At 36.4% G+C, this 21,632-nt stretch overlaps 1 protein-coding gene across 1 annotated transcript in view; it reads left to right on the top strand.

Annotated features, from left to right (window-relative positions):
• The window catches only part of LOC150091458 (actin-binding protein WASF3-like), a 192,130-nt gene that overhangs the window by 142,109 nt on the left and 28,389 nt on the right, over positions 1–21,632 (top strand). The gene's annotated exons all lie outside the window — the stretch shown is intronic.

Genomic DNA, 21,632 nt, shown 5'->3' with positions numbered 1-21,632 from the left:
TCTCAACCTGAATTAAGATTTAGCTAAATGAATAATTCAGTGATTGTGCTGTTTTAACAAATTGTTATGAAGTTTTCTGCTAAATTTTCAAATAAAACCCCAGTCTTTTTTTGTGATGTATCTTGTTCCTTCACGCAGTTGTCTTAAAATGACTGCACACCAGTAACAAGAAATTACCAAATGTAATTCTTTTTTGTACTGTAGATTTCAAATAGAAACTTCTATTTGAATTGGAAAGAAAATTTTTGATTCTTGAATATTTGCATTTTTCATCTTCAATTCCGTAAATGAGTTTTTCATTAATACATCTTTATAACAATTGGTCCTGGCAGTTATCTATTATGATACTAATCCTGATCTAAAAGGAAAATATTCTGATAATTTGTCTTTTGACCACCTAACCATATTTGGGGGGCCCAGGTGCCAAGCGATTTTATGATAAATAAAGTGTATTTGCCAGTGAATTAGCACTCTCTTGAATAAATAAAATCGCCTTCTTTATTTAGTGTTACACTAACAATTAGTTAAATAATCTTCAGTAAATAAATCACTTTATTTGATCAGCAGGAGTAGTAACCTTCTTTCTTTTTTTTTTCCTTTTATTTGCATATTATTACTAACCCACTACCACTTGGTCACAAAGGTGGCACTGCTCCTGCCTTCATATGATGGGGCCAGTAGCCTGAAGAGGAAAAGGTCTCCCTTCTAGGGCAAAATAGAGTAAACAGTTCCCAAAACCCAGTAAACCACTGGGTGCACAGAAGAAACCCTGACAAGACAAGAGGATTCTGATTCTGTCACAGTAAAACATCAAAAGACTGACATAGGCAGAATCCGAACTCAAACTTTCCTAATTATACATTCCACTCAAGAACAACCGATTGGAAAACTGTCTCCATTCCTAGTGCAGAAATGCCTAGAAAGCACAATAGGTACTCCCAAGACAGTTTATTGTTTAAGATCGGGAGACCTACTGGTTGAAGTTGCCACTACTTGACAGTCCGAGCAACTACAAAAATTAAAAATTTTCATCAGAACCTCTGTCACCATTTGACTGCATGTTTCCTTGAACACATCAAGAGGTGTCATCACCAAATGAGACCTCATCAATCTTTCAGATGAAGAACTGAAACAAGAATTGTGAGATGAAGGATGATGTACTAGTTCCTACTCAGAACATAATCCTCACATTTGACAATCCCAAACTACCAACAATTATAAAAGCAGGTTACCTTAACTGCCGTGTTAAACCTCACATTCCAAACCCATTACATTGCTACAAGTGTCAGAAGTTTGGGCACTCACAGACAGTCTGCAGAGGAGCAACTGCCTATGCCAAATGTGGCTCCGCAACACCAAACTGTCTTAACTGTAAAGAAGCCTAGAAAGAATCCAGTGTATTCGAAGGTGTGTCCCTTTGGAAACGTGAAAAAAAGATACAGTGGTACAAGACTGAACATAATATAACCTACCAAAAGGCTAAAATATTAAACTTTTCAAAAGTCGAATGGGAGGTGTACAAGCAGCTAGCTATGCTAGAAGCAAAACAGGTGGTGCAACAAACACCCATAAACCTGGCAGTAGAATATATATCCAACCAAATACTGCAGGCAGCGGACAAAGCAATTCCAAAACAACCCACAAAAATATCAGCCCACTCTAAGTGTGGTGGAATGATGAAGGTAGTGCTGCTAAAAAAGAGAATAGAGCATGGAACATCTTGAGAAAGTTCCCAACAACAGAAAACCTAATCTTCTTTAAGCAGGCAAAGGCAAAATGAATTAGGCAGACCAGCAAATGGGAAGCATGGAGGTGTTTTGCTTCCACAATTACAAAAACCCAAACAGTATGGGCCAAAATACATTGTATGTACACAAAACAAAACCAGAAGAGATTGCTAACATTCCAGGTTGATCGTTCGTGGAAATCTCAGCTGTGACATCATAATCACCACATTTCCAGGAACACAAAGCACAAGCTGATAAACACATAATCAATTTTGAATCAGCATCCAGTGCTGCATACAATCTTCCCTTCACAATGTCAGAGTTGCACCATTCTCTAGCCTCCACTAAACTCAGTGCAGCAGGGCCAGATGTAATTAATATTATTATTAGCCATATGGTGCAGGGAAACCTGAGGCTTATGCTGCACTAGCAAAAAAAAAAATTCTGAGTTACCTTTGGAGGGAGGGAGGGAGTCAGTCAGAAGTAGAAAGGAATCATCAAGAAAGAGAAGTATGATGATATCCAACTCAGGACTCTGGTTGTGCCAAGCCCATACTCACCAGATGTGAGCCCCTGGTGGGGTAATACATTACATCACGATGGCGAAACTTACTGAACCAGCCCTCAAGACTACTCTATTCAACAGAATATTCAAAGAAAATACTTTCCCCCGACAAATGGCGGCATGATTACGTTTTGGCATTTCCAAAACCAGGAAAAGATCCTACAAATCTGCAACATTATCAACCTATTGCACTCACCAGCTGTATGCGCAATGTCATGGAAAAAATGGTCAATGCCTAGCTATCCTGGTTTCTAGCTTGAAATGACCTTATAAATCCAGTGCAGTGTGGCTTCTATGAAGGTAGATCTATTCTCACCCTTTTGATTAGAACAGAAATAAACATCCATGATGCCTTTGTATGGAAAGAACACCTTGCCATGGTTCTCTTTGACATTGAAAAGGTCTTTGACACTGCTTGGAGATATGGTATAATGCAAAATACGATCTGAGATTACGTGGATACCTATCACAGTTTATCAGAAATTTCCTACACCACCGCTCATTTCAAGTCAGAATTCACAACCAATTATCTTCAAAATTTATCCAGGAAGAAGGAGTAACACAAGGGTCAGTGCTAAGTGCCACTCTCTTTAATATAATAATGAATTCATTAACACATAACTCTTTCTGTAACACATAACACATGAATTCAATAACACATAGCACAAACTCCCTACTGAATGTAGCAACTATACTGAACTCTGTGCTATCCACATAGCCTTAAATTGCATACTCTCAACAGCCATATTGCAGTGTTATATACACCGACTCCATTAGTGCCATCCAAGCAATACAGCAGAATAAAAATCATGATAACTCCTTACTCATACCAATCTGGAATACTCTGACTAAGTTAAACCAGAAGATGCAGCATGTTCTCTTTTGTTGGATCCCTGGTCATGCTGGAAATTCTGGAAATGAACAGGCCAACCTAGTTGCCAAAACTGTTACCGATCCTATAGACTAATCATTTACTACACCTGCATCTGACTACAAGTACATTATAAGGAAACAATGTCTTGAACAATGGCAACGCATCTGGCAGAGCCAAGGCAACAATAAGCTACTTGGTATAAAAAAAAAGAACTAAAACCATGGAAATCTAGCATATGGGAGAACTGACATGAAAAAGTCGTATTAGCCTGATTACAGATAGGCCACACACACCCGACACATTTTTATCTGCTTGCGGCCACTGATCCACCACAGTGAACAAAGTGCAACACTCAGCTCACTGTCCAACATGTACTTATTGATTGCCCCAAATACAATACTAAGTGACAAGCTATGTTTAACTCATTTTCCATGATGAACACCTCTTTCAGAATTTCTAACCCCCTAGCAGATATGCCACATGTGACCAAAATTTTTAGTTTTCTCAAACAGATATAACTGTATTTAACATCACCATAGTTAGTTGCATTATGGCCTTGCGCCGTAAAGCATAACAAACAAACTAATCATATTTGAGGATTTTGCAATAACAGTTTGTTAGAAGTCGATTTGAAACCCTCCATTGGCTTTCTTACATGGAGGTATATTTTTTATTACATGATCAGTCATTATACTTAATCGTTTCAGAGATTTGGAAAAAATGCATGTTTATTCATATTTTAGCTTGGGAGGAAAGCATTTAAGGAATATGGAAGCTCTTATTTCTCAACAGCTTTTTTGTCATATGATGGGCATTCGGTAAATGATCTACCTAAGGTGCTTGCCATAGTTATATTTCAGTGATTCATGATTTAACATATGCATTCCTACTGTGCTGTCTAAAGGATGTCATAAAGGGGAAAAAAATGCCTTGGAAAACTTTCCAGAGGTGTTCTGCTTCTTCAGGCTAATGCACCAGGTTACATGCCATTGCTGCTGCTGCTGCTTTGAGAGACTGTGACTTTACAGAACTTACCCATCCACCTTAGAGGCAGGATCTGACCCCAGTGACTATTACCTGTTTTGACACCTCAAGAAAAACGTACGTGGATGTCGCTTTGCTGATGATAATTAACTGAAGTCTGCTGTTTCTGCGTTCTTTGATGGACAAGACAAAGAATTTTATTTGTCTGGTATTTTCTTATTGTCAGCAAAATGGAACAAGTGATTTGAAGTTTGGGGAAGTTAAATTGAAAAATAAAAGATTTTTGCCTCTATCTCATTTATGTCATAAGTAGGTAGATAATTTATTGAATGCATCTCGTAGTTATATTTCTAGAAAAGATCACTTATTTCTGTTAGGGATTATACTGACCTCTAATCTCTCTTGACATAAGCACGTTACAAATGTTACTTCTTGTGTCTTAAAAAACTTTTTCTTTTTCACCCTTTTCATTAAGTCAGTTCCTCATGAGGGTTACTCTATAAGCTGGAACAGGTTGGGATTAATGAAAAGATGGATTGGTGGGTGGCTGCAGTGCAAAAGGCAGAGGGTTGTGATTAATGTATATTCTTCAGATTGGTGTAATGTCAGGAGTAGACTTCCCGAGGTTTGGTTCTTGGACCACTGTTGTTTCTCATTTTTGTAAATGACATCGATGAAGATGTGTTGTCAAAATTCGCAGAGAATGTAAAGATCAATAAAGTCGTTAATGATCAATGCCCAGCAGCACTCCTTTAGGATGACTCGAAAAGGCTTCACGAATGGCCAGAAAAATGCATCTAAGTTTTAATGCAGCAAAATTCAAGCTGGGGAATAGAACCCCAAAGTAAATTATACATTTGGTGGAGTTGAATTAAATGCAGTAGAGGAAAAAAGCGATCTGGGAGGTGCAACGTGGGCAGATATGAAGTTTTCTGAGTCAGTGTAACAGGCAGCCAGGAAAGCTCATGGTGTCATATCAATGGTTTATCGAATGTTATCTGTAAGTATAGCGAGGTCATAATCCCACTGTAAAAGGCAGTTGTAGGACTACATTTGGAATACATTGTTCAAGTATGAAGATCTCATCTGAAAAAAAGACATTAAACATCATGAAAGGGTCCCAAGACTGGCAACTTGCATGGTGAAGTCGGCAAAAGGATGACCATGTGAGGAAAGACTCCGATTATGTGGGCTACTGAGCTTGGCAATCAGACACTCAGAGGTGACCTGATTGAGGTTTATAAGGCTTCAAGAGAGGTTAGTAAAATGATTGAAGGTGGAATTTTTACTGTTATAAAGAATTCTGGAACTAAGGGCCATATATTGAAATTACAGGAAATGAGGTTAGATTAGATTGTAGGAAGTTATTTGTTGCCAGCAGGTCTGGCACATTATAGCCTTAGATGCTAATGCGCCATAAAATCCTAAAACAACCAACCAACCAGCAGGTCATTGATTGCTGGAACAAGTTTCCTTCACAGGTAGTTGAGGCTGACAGTTTTAATAAATTCAAAGGTCAACTGGATAGTTACTTATGTGAGGAGAGAAGCATATAATTTGTATTTTCTTATCTGCATGTTGTTGTTGTTTTTTTTTTGGCAAGTGCAGCAAAAGCCTGTTGCTTCCTTTTACTATAAAGCAAATGCTGTTACTATTACTTTTCTTCTGTACAAATCTCAAATCCTTTCTACAATGGAATACTGTTTTTGCACTCTGTTGAGAAGAGGGCAGTGAGTTTAATTAATGACCTATCTCTTCAATCTCTCCACTTTGTTTCATAGATATTTAGTTTCTGCTGCATGCCTTTTTTGTAGATACTTCCACGAGCACTTACCTTCTCAATTGGCATCTGTAACACATGCCATAACCAATCAGCATTCATTCACTGTTTATTCCCAAACTCACAGAACCAACTTTTCCTCTGCCTCATATACCTTTTCTACTTTGTTCTCTGGAACAACCTTCCTTCATATCGACTTCTCAAAAATAACAATTTACAGAAATTCAAGTCTAACATTAACAAGTAATTTCTGTCTTCTCTGCCTTCAACCCTTGCATGGTATTAAGTACTACAGTTTCTAGAAACCTTTCTTGTTTAGATTTTCTAAAAAAATTATGTGAGAACAAATGAAGCTTATCTTCCTTTCTGTTTACATTTGGTAAATCAACCAACCAACCAACCAATCTTCCTTTCTGGTTCTCTGTTTGATTCTGCAAATTAATAAAACTTAAGTATGTATAAATATAGTGCAAATGCATCAGTAGAATAAAATGCATCAGTTTTATTCTACTTAAAACTTAAGTAGAATAAAATGTATCATCATTTGATATCAGTTGTTTTCAGAAAAATATAATTGTTATAAGTTTCTTTTGACAAAGGAATTGTATTGCATGTATTAGTACTTCAGTATTAGCAATGGCCACATGGTGCAAGGAAGCCTATGGCTTATGTTGCACTAGCCAAAAATAATAATAAAATATAATAACAAAAAATAAATAAAAGAAAAGGAAATAGACAACCTATGCATTTCCCCCCTATCATAGGTAATCCAGCTGACCTTTGAATTTCCCCAAACTGTCAGCCTCTACCACCCATGTAGGTAACTTATTCCAGTAATTTATACCTCGCTGGCTCAAATAAAACTTCCTGCAATCCAGTCTCCCCTTGTAACTGAAAATTATAGCCCCTTGTAACTGAAAATTATAGCCCCTTGTTCTAGAATCATTTATAACCATGAAAATTTCGTCATTGTTCATTTTGCTTATGCCTCTAAGGTGCCTAGTTTCAAAGCTCTGCAACCCACATATTCGAAGTCTTTCCTCATATGGATGCCCTTTTGCCAATCTCACCAGGCAAGTTGCCTGTCTTTGAACCCTTTCAAGAAGAACAATGTCTTTCTCTAGGTGCAGTCTCCATACTTGAACACAGTATTCCAAGTGTGGTCTTACAATAGCCTTATATAATGGGATTGTGGCATCCTTATCTCTACTTGCAATTGTTCGATAAATCATCGATAGGACACCATGGGCCTTCCTTGCAACCACAACCAGTCTACAATTCTCGGAGAACTTCATGTCTGACTGTATCATAATACCTAAGTCCCTTTCTTCCATTACTGGCTTTAGTTCAACTCTGCCAAATGTATAAGTTATTTTGGGGTTACTGTTCCCCAGGTGCAATACCCTACATTTTGCTGGATTTAAAGCATAGCTGCCATTTTTCTGATCATTCCTGAAGTCTATCTAGGTCACTGTGAAGAAGTTCTGCTTGGTGGTGATCATTAACTACTCTACCAATCTTTACATCACCTGCAAATTTAGACATCATGCCCTCTATCCCTTCATCAATGCCATTTATGAAAATCAAAAACAAGTGGTCCTAATACTGATCCTTGGGGAACTGCACTTCTTACATCAACCCAATCTGAGGAATAACCATTTATCACAACCCTCTGCCTCCTGCCCTGAAGCCATCCAGCTATCCATCTAAGGATTTTTCCTGTGATTCCAACCTGTTCCAGGTTATCAAGTAACTGCTCATGTGGGACTGAGTCAAATGCTTTACTGAAATCCAAATAAACAATGTTGAAATTATTCCCTGAGTCCAGCTCTTGAGTCACCCTGTCAAAATAGCTAACCAGATTAGTTAAACCTGATTTTTCCTTTACAAACCCATGCCGAGTATCCTTCAGAATTCCACTCTATCTAAATGAACCTGAATTCCATCCACGAACATTGTCTCCACGATTTTCCCTACTACTGAAGTTAGAATAACTGGCCAGTAATTTCCCACTTCAATCTTAGAACCACCCTTATGTATTGGAGATACGTTGGCACTTTTCCAATCCAACGGAATCACTTTGAGTCCAGTGATGCTCTCATAATTAACCTCAATGGCTCAATGCACTCAGTTGCCACCACCCTTAAGATTATAGGGTATATTCCATCAACCCCAGGAACCTTACTGGCATGTAGACTCAAAAGTTTTTTTAATTAAATAAACATGTGAAATTTCAACATCATTAATTACATTTTTTTGAACTTCATTCCCACAATTTCTCATTGACGTAAAGTGTTTTTCTTCTGTAAATATCGATGCAAAGTAACTGTTGAGTTCATCTGCAACTTCAGCTGGGTTATCTAATACTATTCCACATCCATTACATAAGGATCCGACCTAGTTTATCCTCCCCTTCTTTGCATTTATATATGTGAAGAATTCCTTATCCCCCTTCTTTGCTCTCTTTGCCATAATCTCCCTTGGCCAGCCTAACCTTTTCTGTAGTAGTGTTAGAGATCAATTTGTAGCTGTTGTAGGCTTCAGTACTTTTTATTGCTCTGCAACTTTTCTATGCCATCTTTTTCTGCTCAAATAATCTGGCGATTTCATTATTCATCCAACTTGGAATCCTCCTAATGGAGTATTTTTTTAATGGTATATAAGCATTCAAGGCTAGCTATGCAGGTTGTCTCAAAAATACACAGCATAACTTCAGGAATGAGTTCCTCATATGTAGACAATAAAAATATTTTATATCAACATAGTTCCGGAAATGCTTGGTTCCTGAGTTATTAACCGGAATGTCTTATTTCCCACAGGTGATTTCCTTCATCACAAGGTACTGACAGAATCTGTCAGTACCTTGTGATGAAGGAAATGTGGTTTTCCATTCTGACCATGTACACAAATCAGGAGCAAGCGGATATGCACTCTATGTACGGTTTGGCGGATGGCAATGCTCTGGAGGCTCGTCGTTTGTAACACAAAAGGTTTTCAGAATGAAGATGTCTAGACAGGAAAACGTTTGAAGGTATCCATCGCTGCCTTTGTGAACATGGGACCTTTACACCTCGTGCTGCCGACAGAGGATGACCAAGATCTACGACTCCTGAAGTAGAGAAGGAGATTTTGGATTTTGCTATCCTGGAATCAACACACGCAGAATAGCAATGCAACTGGCTGTTCAACGTTCAACTATTTGGAGAGTGTTGCAAGAACACCAACTGTATCCTTACCATCTGCAACGGGTACAGGCCTTGTCACCAGCAGATTACCCTGCGCAAGTAATGTCCTGCCAGTGGTTCTTGCAGCAGTGCGGTACAACTTCTCACTTTCCTGCCTTAGTGATATTCACAGATGAAGTGCAGTTCACACGAGACAGAATACAAAACTTTCGCAATCAGCATGTATTGAGCTGAGGAAAACCCACATGTAATTCTTCCATCACATCACCAACAGCGGTTTGGCCTCAACATCTGGGCAGGTGATTTTGGTGATACGTTATTTGGGCCCCCATGTACTTCCAAACAAACTCACAGGGCAGGCATAAAGAAACTTTCTGGAAAACAACATGCCTGATTTCTTGGATGACACGCCACTGATCATTCGTCAACAAGCACACATCATACACGATGGCACTCCCGCACATTTCAGCCACCTAGCCCGCAATTACCTGAATCAAAGGTTTCCTGGTCAGTGGATAGGCAAAGGTGGATCCAACTGCCTGGCCTCCATGCTCATGTCATTTAAACCCACTAGATTTCTTCTTGTGAGGGCCATTTAAAGTCATTGATGTATTCGACTCCAGTAGCTGATGTGGAAACTCTCCGCAATCGAATTGTGGCAGGTTGTGAGACAATACGAAACATGCCAGGAATTTGGCATCATCTTCGCGAGTCCGTGAGACGTCGATGTGAGGCCTGTATTCGGGCAGAAGGTGGACATTTTGAACAATTACTATAAGGTGATGTGAACAGTTAAGTGTCATAGACAGACCTTCAAAACTCGGAAACCAAGCATTTCCGGAACTGTGTTGATATAAAATATTTTTATTGTCTACATATGAGGAACTCATTCCTGAAGTTATGCTGTGTATTTTTAAGACACCCTGTATAAGCATTCAATTAGAGTGAAATGGTGTTGCCTTCTCAAATCCTTCTGAAAAGTCAGGAACCCATAGCTATGTAAAATTTAACAAAGATTTGCAATGTGAAGTCTTAACTTTAAAAGCAAGAAGTATGCTTTACCATGCCATTACAGAATAAAACTGCATGTGTACCCTGTACGCACGCAAGATGTTTTATGTGAAAACATCTGACAAAAATCAGAAACTTTTTAAAATTGAACAGCTAGAACTTGAAATTATGAACGAAATAACATTTTATGCTCACACCCTCTACCAGTTGTGTAACTAGAAAAAGTGGGCCCCAATGCAAAGTTTAGTGTGGGCCCACCCTGAAAATATTTTTTTTGGTAAAAATAAAAAATTAACAATACAACAGTAAACGTGTATTTAAAATATTTATCAATACAATATAAAAACAAAAATAATATTAAATATACAAATGAAAAATAAATTCCGAAACTTAAATGAAGTAATATATTGACTTATGTACTTTAGAATGATTTTCATCTAGAATTGGCATGGAAAAATCATTATTTAATTTAAAAACGTCCATTCTTTGAGCTTCTTGTGCTTCTGTGCTAAGCACTGATAGACATTGTTGTCCCATGGTGTTTCTTAATTAATTTTAATTTCGAGAAAGAGCATTCCGTGGTTGATACAGTGTCTGAAATTGTAAAAAATAATATCAATAAGGAGCACACTTCCAAAAAACTAGCACTCATATTGTAGTGTTTTACTAGGACTAGTTCTGCAAATTCGCGAATAGTTTTAATTTTTACAATTTCACTTTTTAGTGACTTTACGCCAAGTAGTAATTGCATTGAAAATGATTCTGAAAAGTCACTTAAATTTCTTTTGCACCTTCTCTGCGTTTTTTATAATGGAATTTTCATCCATTTGGATTAATTGGGTTGGAGCAAGAAATGCAAACAAATCAGAAAATGTATTTAGTCCTTGAAACCTTTTGTGCAGTTGGGTAGTCACTAAGTCAATTAATTACACAGTAAAAAATTATAACTTTAAAGAGCAGTTCTATATTTTCAAATCAGTAGTCCTCTGTCAGTTGATCAAAATGTTTCTTATCTTAACAAATCGCCTCCTTTCATTTGCAAATTGACACGGTATACCCCATTTCTGTACCATAGATGATGCTTCCTTGATGATATTTTCAAATTCATTTCTTAATTTTTTTCACTGGATTATATGATGTTTCTGTGCCCAATGCAGCTTGACCAATATCCATATTTATTCTTTGCAAAAGCATTGGTGTTGAATTAATACTCAACAAGATTTTTTCTATCAGTACAGTGGTTAACACAATCAAAATTTTTAATATTTTTAACCCAGATGGCTTCCGACTTTTCATCCTTTTTGACAATTGTATGATGATTTTATTTAATGCCATTAGCAAATCGGGAAATCTCAATTTTATACCAATTGTAGATGAAAGCCAACTAGACCAACGAGTTGTATTTAATTTCTTTAATACAATATCGCTTTCACTTGTAATTTGAGATAACAAGTCCCAACGGTTGATACTGTAGCCAAAAAATCATATGTACTTTGAACAATGCTGAAATAGTTGTATATTTTCTGTACTCTATTTACTGCATCATTAATAACTAGATTGAGATTGTGCGCTGCACAATGTATTTACAATGCATTCGGTTGTAATTCTTATAGGTGGGATTGTACTCCTGAATATGCACCAATCATTGTGTTTGCTCCATCATACCCTTGCCCACAATATTTTGAAAGATCCAGATCATTTGAATTTATTATGGAGTTGCAAATAACTGACATTAGTCCAGCAGCTGATCCATCAGTAACTGTGAGTAAACCAAGGAATGTTTCTCTGACATTATACGTTTAGGTCTGTCATCATATGGATCTTTTACAATATGGACATAACAGTACACCAAGCTTAGTTGATCCATTTTTGAGATATCTTGTGTTGTATCAGCAATGATGGAAAAATATGAGGCTTGTTTAAAATCCTTCATTGATTGTGTTCTTAAATGTTAGCCCAAGCATTCAGTAACTTCATTCTGGATTTTTGGACTTAAACGAGTAACGCTTCTGGTCGTTAAATCCACAACCTGTCTCATAATTGGGTGATATTTTGTTCGCAACTTTACATCCAACAAAAAATTTTCAACAAAGATATTACTTAAATTTTCTTGATGACCCCTTAAAGCCAATGAATTTCTCGACAATTTTAGGATTATTTTAATCACCCGTTCTAATACTTTTCTCCAAAAATTGCATTGTTCTTACAAATGTTGTTCCATAATTCTATCAAGTCCTGTTCTGCTTTTCCATTTTTCATTCATGATGCATGTTCCTATGTGCTTCAGCTATTTTCGTGGTCCTTAATTTTAGTAGACAAATTTTGCCAATCATTGATGCCTTTTGTCCAGTTACATCTAGTTCCAGAAAACATCCAGCATGGCTCGCAATATACAGAATCCAGTTTGTTGGAGTAGCACAACCATTGCCTGTTCATTTTTAATCCACATTTACTTGTGGTTGAATAATAGTTTACCGAAAATGATCTGTTTTTATTATTTTTTGAAATGGTCCTTTTGACTTGCAAGCACTTCATTTTATAATACAGGTCGACCACCACTAATCTGGCAGCGTTGGGACCTGTGGGGTGCCGGATTAGTGAGTTTGCCGGATCACCGGTGGTTATTTTAGCACCACATACATTTTACCCAACAGCTAACCACCTCCTTCTACCTTTAACACGTTGATTGCCAAGCTAGTTTAAGAAAAAAATTCCCCGGGGGCAAAAAATATTTAGGAAATAATTCGATTAGTAATTCTAAAATAAATATTGTAATGTCAATGTTGTCGTTTTTTCGCTTAAAATATCAAAAAAAAAAAAAGGTATTTTTTTATGTCGCATATATGCGGCCAAGTTGGCACATATTTTGGTTACTTTATTTCTTGAGAAGCCATGTCGGCCACATACGTGTATCGCTATTACGGCATACATGTGAAGGTCGTTTGTGATTAGTTTATTGCACACGCGGCGAGCGCTGCAATAAAACTAATTACGATAAAATAAACTCTCAAACATCGCAATAAGTTTGTCAGTATTGTTAGAGAGTTTGTAAAAACAAGTTCGTTAGCGTGCTGTATTATCCATCATATTGTGTTGTGTTTTTTCCGCAACTTTGTATAAGTGTGTTGTAAAAAAAAAAAAAAAAATCTAAAAAAGAATGGCTAAAAGAAAATTACTAAGGTAAGAGGAACTGAGAGAAATTGCTGGAATTTACAATTATGCAGAGTTAAACTTCTCACAGACACACCGCTGTCGAGTTTTTTCAGAAGTTCAACTTTATCTGTTATGGACAATGTATGATGTTTGTGCTTTACACCACGAGAGGCACTTCCTTTATGCATTGGAACCGTGGCTGGGGCTAAATGTGAGCAGGTTATAATAATAAATTGCAGAAAAACAAGTGGGAATGGCTTGCCAGTGTTTACGAGTTCATGCCAACATCTGATGCTGCAACCAATGCCACCAAAACAGTAGCGACATGTCGGTGCACCGACCCGGAAAATTTGAAATTACGTTCACGGAAATTATGTCCGAATTAGCGGTGGAACCGGATTAGTAATGGTCGACATGTAAATGTCTTCATATCTGCCATTAAATTCTCTGGATAGTTTGCAGTGTCAGTGGGATAATTTTCTTTTTTAAAATTTTTGATATTGATATTTTGAGTTTCCTTCAACATTGAAAAAACTTCATTTTCTTTTGCGGAGGGAGATGTCCACTTGTTGATTCTTCTTCTTCAGGTGTTTTTTGAATGTCATTCTCTTGCTCAACCTCAATTGATGGCTCTTTTACCATTTCGTCAGTGTCAAAAGTTGTAGATTGACTTGTCATTGATGTTAATTCTGTTTCTGGATAAGCAAAATACAAAGTCAGTTTTGATATATTTTTTAACTTCTTTTGTTAGAGCATCATCAGCAGTGCATTTTATTTTGCGTTTAAAAGCACCGCTTTTATGGTTTTTCTCCATGGTAATTTGAAAAATAATTATAAAATTTTTATACTGAACTAAATATAATCTTTTATTGAACTTACCAATGGAATGGCATATGCTTTGCATTAATTAAAAAGATTAAGAAATTACAAATGTTGATAAGGACTAAAGTACTCATAATATAGTTGTAAAATATTGTGCCAGGATATTAGTTCGCTTTAGAATATGCGAGACAGAATATTAGCACAAATCTAAAATTACTCTTATTATTATTTCAGCATGGCTTACTTCAGTTATGTTGTCACCTGTTACGTAGCAGAATACATCACTCCTAATCTCAATAACCTACACTTTACCACCACTGTTAGTGTTTTAAAAATGAATGCACACTACCATGTGAGTTATAATGTCATGAGTCATTTATGAGACAATCGAGGGAAAATAAAGAACAAAAGTAAACTACAACCTTTAGATACTTTAGTTTTAGTTTGGATTTGAATCTAACTGAAACAAACATCAGTATCATTAATCGCTTTGCCCTATTCGGCACCTTGGACTTAGTGACTATTTCTTTGCCCTTGTTTATATAAATAAAAACTGCACCGGCTGGATATGGGGATACATTTATATAAACATAACACATTGAGCGGAAATCATGAATGCACTACATTACTATGGGACAAAGTTTGGAGAAGGGTACTAGAGTTCAGTTGCTTTCTATGATGGCTGAATCAGCTCCTATGAAACAAGAACTGTGAAGTAGCTAGGGACTTTTTGGACATATAAACTGTGGGGGCAAAGGTCCCTGCAGGCCCAACTGCATGGTCCCCCCAGTAATACTCAGAAAAATTTTATAGTCAAAAGTTGAATAGGGGCCCACTTATAGGGGGTAATTATTATTGAGTATAGTATTACTATTGCACTCAATAATAATGACCCCCAGTAAGTGGGCTCCTATTTGATTTTGGCCTCCCAGTCACTAATCCTTAAAAATTGCCCTTGAAATGGCAGCTATGCTAATACCATTTCACCTCTATTCATTGCAGTTTTGCTTGTGCTGTGCAGCTAGCTAACAGTAAACATGCTTCACGTGAAAAAAATTATTGTTCATAGACATAGTAAATTTTATCATCAACATAACTAAAAAACTTACATTTTTACTCAATTAAATTTTTCTGTTTTAGGCAGGAGAACAATGGGCCCCTTGCAGTTGTGGGCCCCAATGCACCTCATTGTTTGCATTGGCATAGTTATGCCACTGCCCCTATGGATTCAGTGGCATGCAAACTTATTTTGCTTGCAATCCCCTTTATTAAATATAAAATTGATGCGACCCCTCAATGTAAACCCCTAGATAGGATGACGAGATTTTTAGAGAACAAAAATGGCATTTTATAAATTATGTAGTAGAAAATTTTATTCGAGTACTGAGAAATGAATAAAAAAAAAAAAAGTTTCCTTTTTAAGTTACACATTAAGATAATTGTTTAATATTTTAATTGAATACAGCAAAAATTAACAATTATAAATCAAAACAATTAATGAGAAGGATGAGCCTGGATAACCGATAATATTTGGTCCATATTTGGCACAATGTTTGAAATTACTAACCTCATGTCATCTTCTGGAACTCTTTTTTGTTTTTATAGCTGTTAATTTTGAGAAACCAACCTCACATAAATATGTTGACCTGAAAGGTAGCAATGGTTGTATTATCGCCATTTTCGATAATTCTAGATACTCATCTCGAAGAGAAAGCCAAAATTTTTCACAAGTTGTCATCTTGAAAGAAGCATTTATTGCTTTGTCAGACAACAAGTCGATAAGATCTTCCTTTTGCTCAATGGTAATTTCAGGACATGAAGAAATATCAAAAGCAAAGGGATCACGAATCCATTACAACTCTTTTTTTTCTGGAGATACATTAAATCATTTGGAAAAATTCTTAATTAGAATTGTTAAGTGGGTGGCAATGATATCCCTAAATTGTAAAATGTCAATATTATAACAAAATCAGAAAAGCATGGAAACATTTCAGTATTATTACGTTCAAATTCAGTTTTCCAAAGGTTCAGCTTCCCTTTGAAAGTTTCTATTTTATCACTGATTATTAATATATTTGTTTCCTGACCTTGAAGACTTAAATTTAAATCATTAAGTTTTTCAAATATATCAGAAGGAAAAGAAGAGTTTTCCAAGCCATTTTTGATTTGTAAACAATTGAGTAAGGTTCTGATTTTTATCTGATAAAAACAATAAAGGTTCATTTTTGAGGTCAAAAATACGTCACTGGACAACCACTTTTGTACATAAAAGAAGTGCTTCATCCCATTTCATTACAAAGCATTGTGAAATGTCTCCTGTTTAAGCTTCTACTTTTTAATAAAGTCGATTACACGTATTGCATCTTTCAAAACTTTGTGAAAATCAGTTTGCATTTCCTTTGCTACTAATGCTTCCCTATGTACTGTATAATGCAACAATTCAAAACTATATTTGGAGCAATTTCCTTTACTTTGCCTTTTAAACCTTTATTTTATACTGTTAATGCAGCCACACCGTCTGTACAAATCGCAAAGCAGTTGTTCCACATTATATTGTTTGATTGAAAGAAAATATTTATAGCATCAAAAATCTTCTCGCCCGTCGTTCTTCCTTTCAAAACTTTGAAAAATAGAAAACTCTCCAAAATATCTCCCTCGTAGCAGTATATCACATATACAATAAGTTGAGCAAGGTTTTAAATATCTGTGAACTCATTTAACTGTATTGCAAAAATTAGACTTTCTCTCAATCGATTTAATAAACTGAATTTTAAATTGTCCACGATAATTAACCCCAGGGGCTCACATCTGGCTCACCAAATGTGAGCTTGGCACAACCAGGATCCTGAGCTGGATATCATCATTCTTCTCTTTCTTGATGATTCCCTTCTACTTCTGGCTCTTGTTCTCTCTCTCTCTCTCTCTCTCTCTCTCTCAGGGTAATTAAGAAATGTTTTTTTTTTTTTTTTTTTTTTTTTGGCTGGTGCAACATAAGTCTCAGGCTTCCTTGCACCATACGGCTAATAATAATAATAAACTGTAATAAGCTGTGAGACTGTGTCTCTGGGCAGAGAAATGGTATTTAAATCGTTGCTGTACTTTTCTCCATGCATAATTGAAATCATATTTATTGCATCAGGGAGAACAAGGGATTCAGCAATAGTTTGTGATTTCAAATTTTTTCCTATTAAATATGAAACTTCCAACGACACTCTTAAAGCTTTACAAGGAACTGCCATATGTTTCTTCAGGAAATATTTCAGACCTTACATGGCATCAGTGTGTCTTTTGAAAAGGAGTCAGTATTTTTCATTATCTCTGGATGTTTCGTATGTAAGTGTCTTTTTCCACTTAATAGGTTTCGTGCTTTCATTAGCCAGTTTTTCGTAACATATTACGCACAAAGGACATTGCTCATCACCAACAGCACTGTAAGTGAAGCCATAATTCATAAATTCTTCTTGATATTTTCTATTCTTTCTCATTCCTTTTCATTTGGAATGTGATGGCTCTCTACCAGAAATTGGTGGTTGCACTACAATTGAAATAACATTAGTGTCCAAATTTTCACATGATATACATTTCTTACCCTTTCAGCTTCTGATGTGTCTGTGGGAAATTTGTTGTCATCACTCCTTAGCCATTTTGGTACATGGTAAAATATAAATTTTTTTTTTTCTTCTTAAAAACAATTATAATATAAAAAGTAGCAGAAGAATGAAAAACACATCCAAGTTGACATGAAAGCACCAAATTACGAAGCAGAATAAAGTGTGCGTGCAACAGACTTCCAATTTACTGCCACCGCATATTCGCACCTCTGGCCTTCAGGCAATTTCAGAAAATTTTGGTGTAGGAAGCACGAATTAAGAGCTAAAGGGATTACAGTTCAGCAATTGAGTAGTACTGAGAAGTATTAATATATACTGAGGAGTCACATTAGTCAGCTGCTTTCTGTGTGTTCATAGCTAGGGAGCAAATTAAACCGTATTACCCACAAGTACAATAAGTAAGAAAGCCACCTGCATCACATGTGAAAGTGCCCTAAAAAATAAAGTGGCAGTAAGGTTCATTCGTATCTCAGACTTCATTCGAGTAGTAAGGTCTCTACACCTACAGTATTGAAAAAGTAATTTTAACAACAGGTTTTTCAGCTTTTATGTACACAGTAACTAATTTTATTTAAAAATTGCTGCGACCCCTCTGGGGGTCATGCTCCATAGTTTGCTCACCACTGACTTATCCTACCGAGCAACATTAGTGACATTAGTGTCATACTTCAGTCCGAAATATTTAGTATGAACTATGTAATGTTTTATGCTTACACCAGCTACTTACTCTACCAAACCAGTGTTTGGAAGAAGTTAGCAAAATTCAAGCCAGTAGCCTAAGTGCCCATTTTATTGTAGCCATTTGTTGAATAGTTTGATTGCAACAATACAAGTATTTTTATTGTAGCAATCCGCATTTTTGTTACATTCCATTGTTAGGTGCCACCATAGATGTTTTCACATCAATAATTTTCTGATTAGTGAAAGGGACTGAATGCCACACTGGTATTGCCGAGTGTTCAATAATGCCGAAGTCAAATGCAGAGCATTGTTGAGAGTATCGAGCAAGTCAACTTAAGAAAATAAAGACAGAGGTAGCAATGAGTGAGCAAGAACGACAAAGACTATCAAGATTGTGTAAAAGACAAACAGAAACTCAAGTGTTGGATTTAGCAGTGTTTTCAACCAGCAATGCCACTCCATCTAACAATGATGTACCTGAAGTGAATATTAATTATGTACAATGGAACATTTCTCCAATTGCACAGATGGGCAGGAGCAGCAGTGCATAGCACACGCTTCTTGATTAGACCGGGGTTCGATCCCATGCCCACCAAATACGGAGGATGCGGAAAGTCAGGGAATGACCACCGCATATCCCCGGAACAATTATATGGCCTAAGTTGCTAATGCTCCTAAAAACCATATAACAAACAAACAATCTCCAATTGTAGAGAAAATTAGTTTAAATGATCAAGCTCCTTTTCCTTACACAGACTACTATTTACATAAGAACGTGCATCGATAGTTAGAAAGGATATTTATGAAAAATGATTTCTGTTCTGTATTCTGCATTTGTGATCGTCTGTGGTTCGAAAAGGATGCAAAGAAACCAGCTGCTAAAGATACACCATTGATATGCACTGCATTTCCCGATGTTGACATCGATGGGATCCTTGTGTGTAATAGCTGTAGAGGATCACTTAAGAACAAGGATCTTAAGTGTTACCCGCGGCCAAGTGATACAACAGTTATCTGTATTTCTCCTAACAATGACATACAGAATATAACAGGCTTCATTCATTTCATTTTGTTGCTGTACTCGTACTAGCATACCATGATCACGAGTGGCAATTTCAATGTTAACTTCAGATTGGAAGTAACTAAACTGTTAATTACTTTCCTGCAAGAAAAGTTCAATCTCATTCTCAACACTAATCCCTCAATTTCAACTACAAGATCGGTTACCTCAATCAATGCTGTTTTCCAGAGATATTTAGATATGTTGCAATCACAAGTAAACAACTCTTACTTTAGTTATCATAAATCCATTGCATCTTGTCTTCCAGCTGAAATTATGGAAATAAAATATTTACAATAAAAAAAGCACTTTTATTTTGTAATCAATATATACAAATCAGAATACCTAAAAGAAATGCGAAGGTTAGTAACCTTTACGTCATGTAATGACGTCATTTCTGTTTCACATTTTCGTGACAAATTAGTTTCACTTCAGTCCAACAGTAAATTTCAAAGTGCTTAATATAATTACAAAGAATGTGAACTGCAACCATTACTTTCATTATCAGTATTCTGCTAAATATAGTTCCATGCATACACTCAGCTACTTCTCCACATCATCAGCTCTCCTCTTCATCTCTCCCCATATCCATTATCTCCTCTCAATCTGTATCATAGTTTTCCTCTTTCTTCCTCTGATCTTATTCCCCTCAACATTTCCTTCCATTACATCCTTTAGCAATCCTTCACCTCATAACACTTGTCCAATCCAATTTCTCTTCCTCCTGATTATTTCAGTCAAACATCTTTTCTCACTCACCTTCTCAAAACCTCCTCATTTCTTGTGTCTTATTATGGGAGACTAATTTTCCAGCAATTGACTATTTGTGGATTGGTTACCAACCCAATAGTCAGACATTTCTGTAATTGTGGGTTTACTGCCTCTTACATCAACATGTTAGGCCACAAGGAAAAGAAATATTCTTGATGGTTATCAGTAAGGATTCATCAGGTATTAAGAATTTTTAAATAAAGGCCTACTGGTGAGCAGTGATTGTAATATTGTATTTTTTTTGGGAAATACGTGTGAAGGAAGGTTGTTCCAGAAAACACAGAAGAAGAGATTAATGAAGAAGAGGAAAGGATGGTTGTGTGAGTTTGGGATTATTATTATTATTATTATTATTAATAGCCATATGATGCAAGGAAGCCTGAGGCTTATGCTGCACCAGGAAAAAAAAAAAAGCTCTCGAGTTACCCTGAGAGAGAGAGAGAGAGAAAGTCAAAAGTAGAAGGGGATCACCAAGAAAGAGAAGAATGATGATATCCAGCTCAAGACCCTGGGTGTGCCAAGCCCATACTCACCAGATGTGAACCCCCGGGGTTTGAGTGGTGAATGGATGCTGATTGCTTATAGCACATATTCATACTGATTTGGAAGAGAGTAAGGGAATTACAGATGCCATTTCAGAAAAATGGCACCCATAGAAGTATCTATAGACAAGGATGCAGTAAAAACAGTCTGTGAGACAAAATGGAGGGACTTTGTAACAGATCGGCCATTAATTAGCCTGACTGTTCTCTTTTGAATGTAGTCAAGAAGCTTGAGAGAGGTTTTGGACATACTATCCTAGATGTGGGAACACTAGGCAGGGAAGACTTGAGATTTCTACATCCCATAAATTTCTAATGAGATTGAAATAGAAAACTCAATTTTTTTGATCCAGAGGAAGCAATATACTTGTGATTTGCTTATGCCAAGACAGATCAAAAGTGAGAAATCCCCAATTGTCTGGAAATCTGGGTATCATCAAAAATAAGCATAGGTACAGTGGACTTTTTTTTGTGAGATATAAGATAGGAATGAGTTTTAGAAGCATTTAAGTTAACTAAGTTTTCTTCTTCCCCCCCCTTAAACTAGAAGTGAATGTGGCATGCTATCATCTGCAAAATTATGGATAGCATTTCTATTTAGTGGAAATGGGTCATTAATATACAAGAGGAAAAGATTGGGATAACTTGGGGTACACCTACGTTAGTGCAGAACTTAGAAGATAGAGCCCCACCTACCATCATCCATTTGTAAATTCCATTCAGCTGGCCTTATATACGATGTGTGATTTTTAGAAGACCTTTATGTCAAACACAATGAAAAGCCTTAAAAATAACAAGAGCATCTGTTTTGAGTTTTGCCAAATTTTTCCATAGAATTTGTCAAAAATGAGTAACGTAAGCCAATA

Source organism: Mastigoproctus giganteus, chromosome 1, assembly GCF_048544385.1.
Source record: "Mastigoproctus giganteus isolate SK-2022 chromosome 1, ASM4854438v1, whole genome shotgun sequence".
NCBI lineage: Eukaryota > Metazoa > Arthropoda > Arachnida > Uropygi > Thelyphonidae > Mastigoproctus > Mastigoproctus giganteus.
The sequence above is the reverse complement of the archived record's forward strand: the minus strand, read 5'-3'. Positions and strand labels throughout refer to the sequence as shown.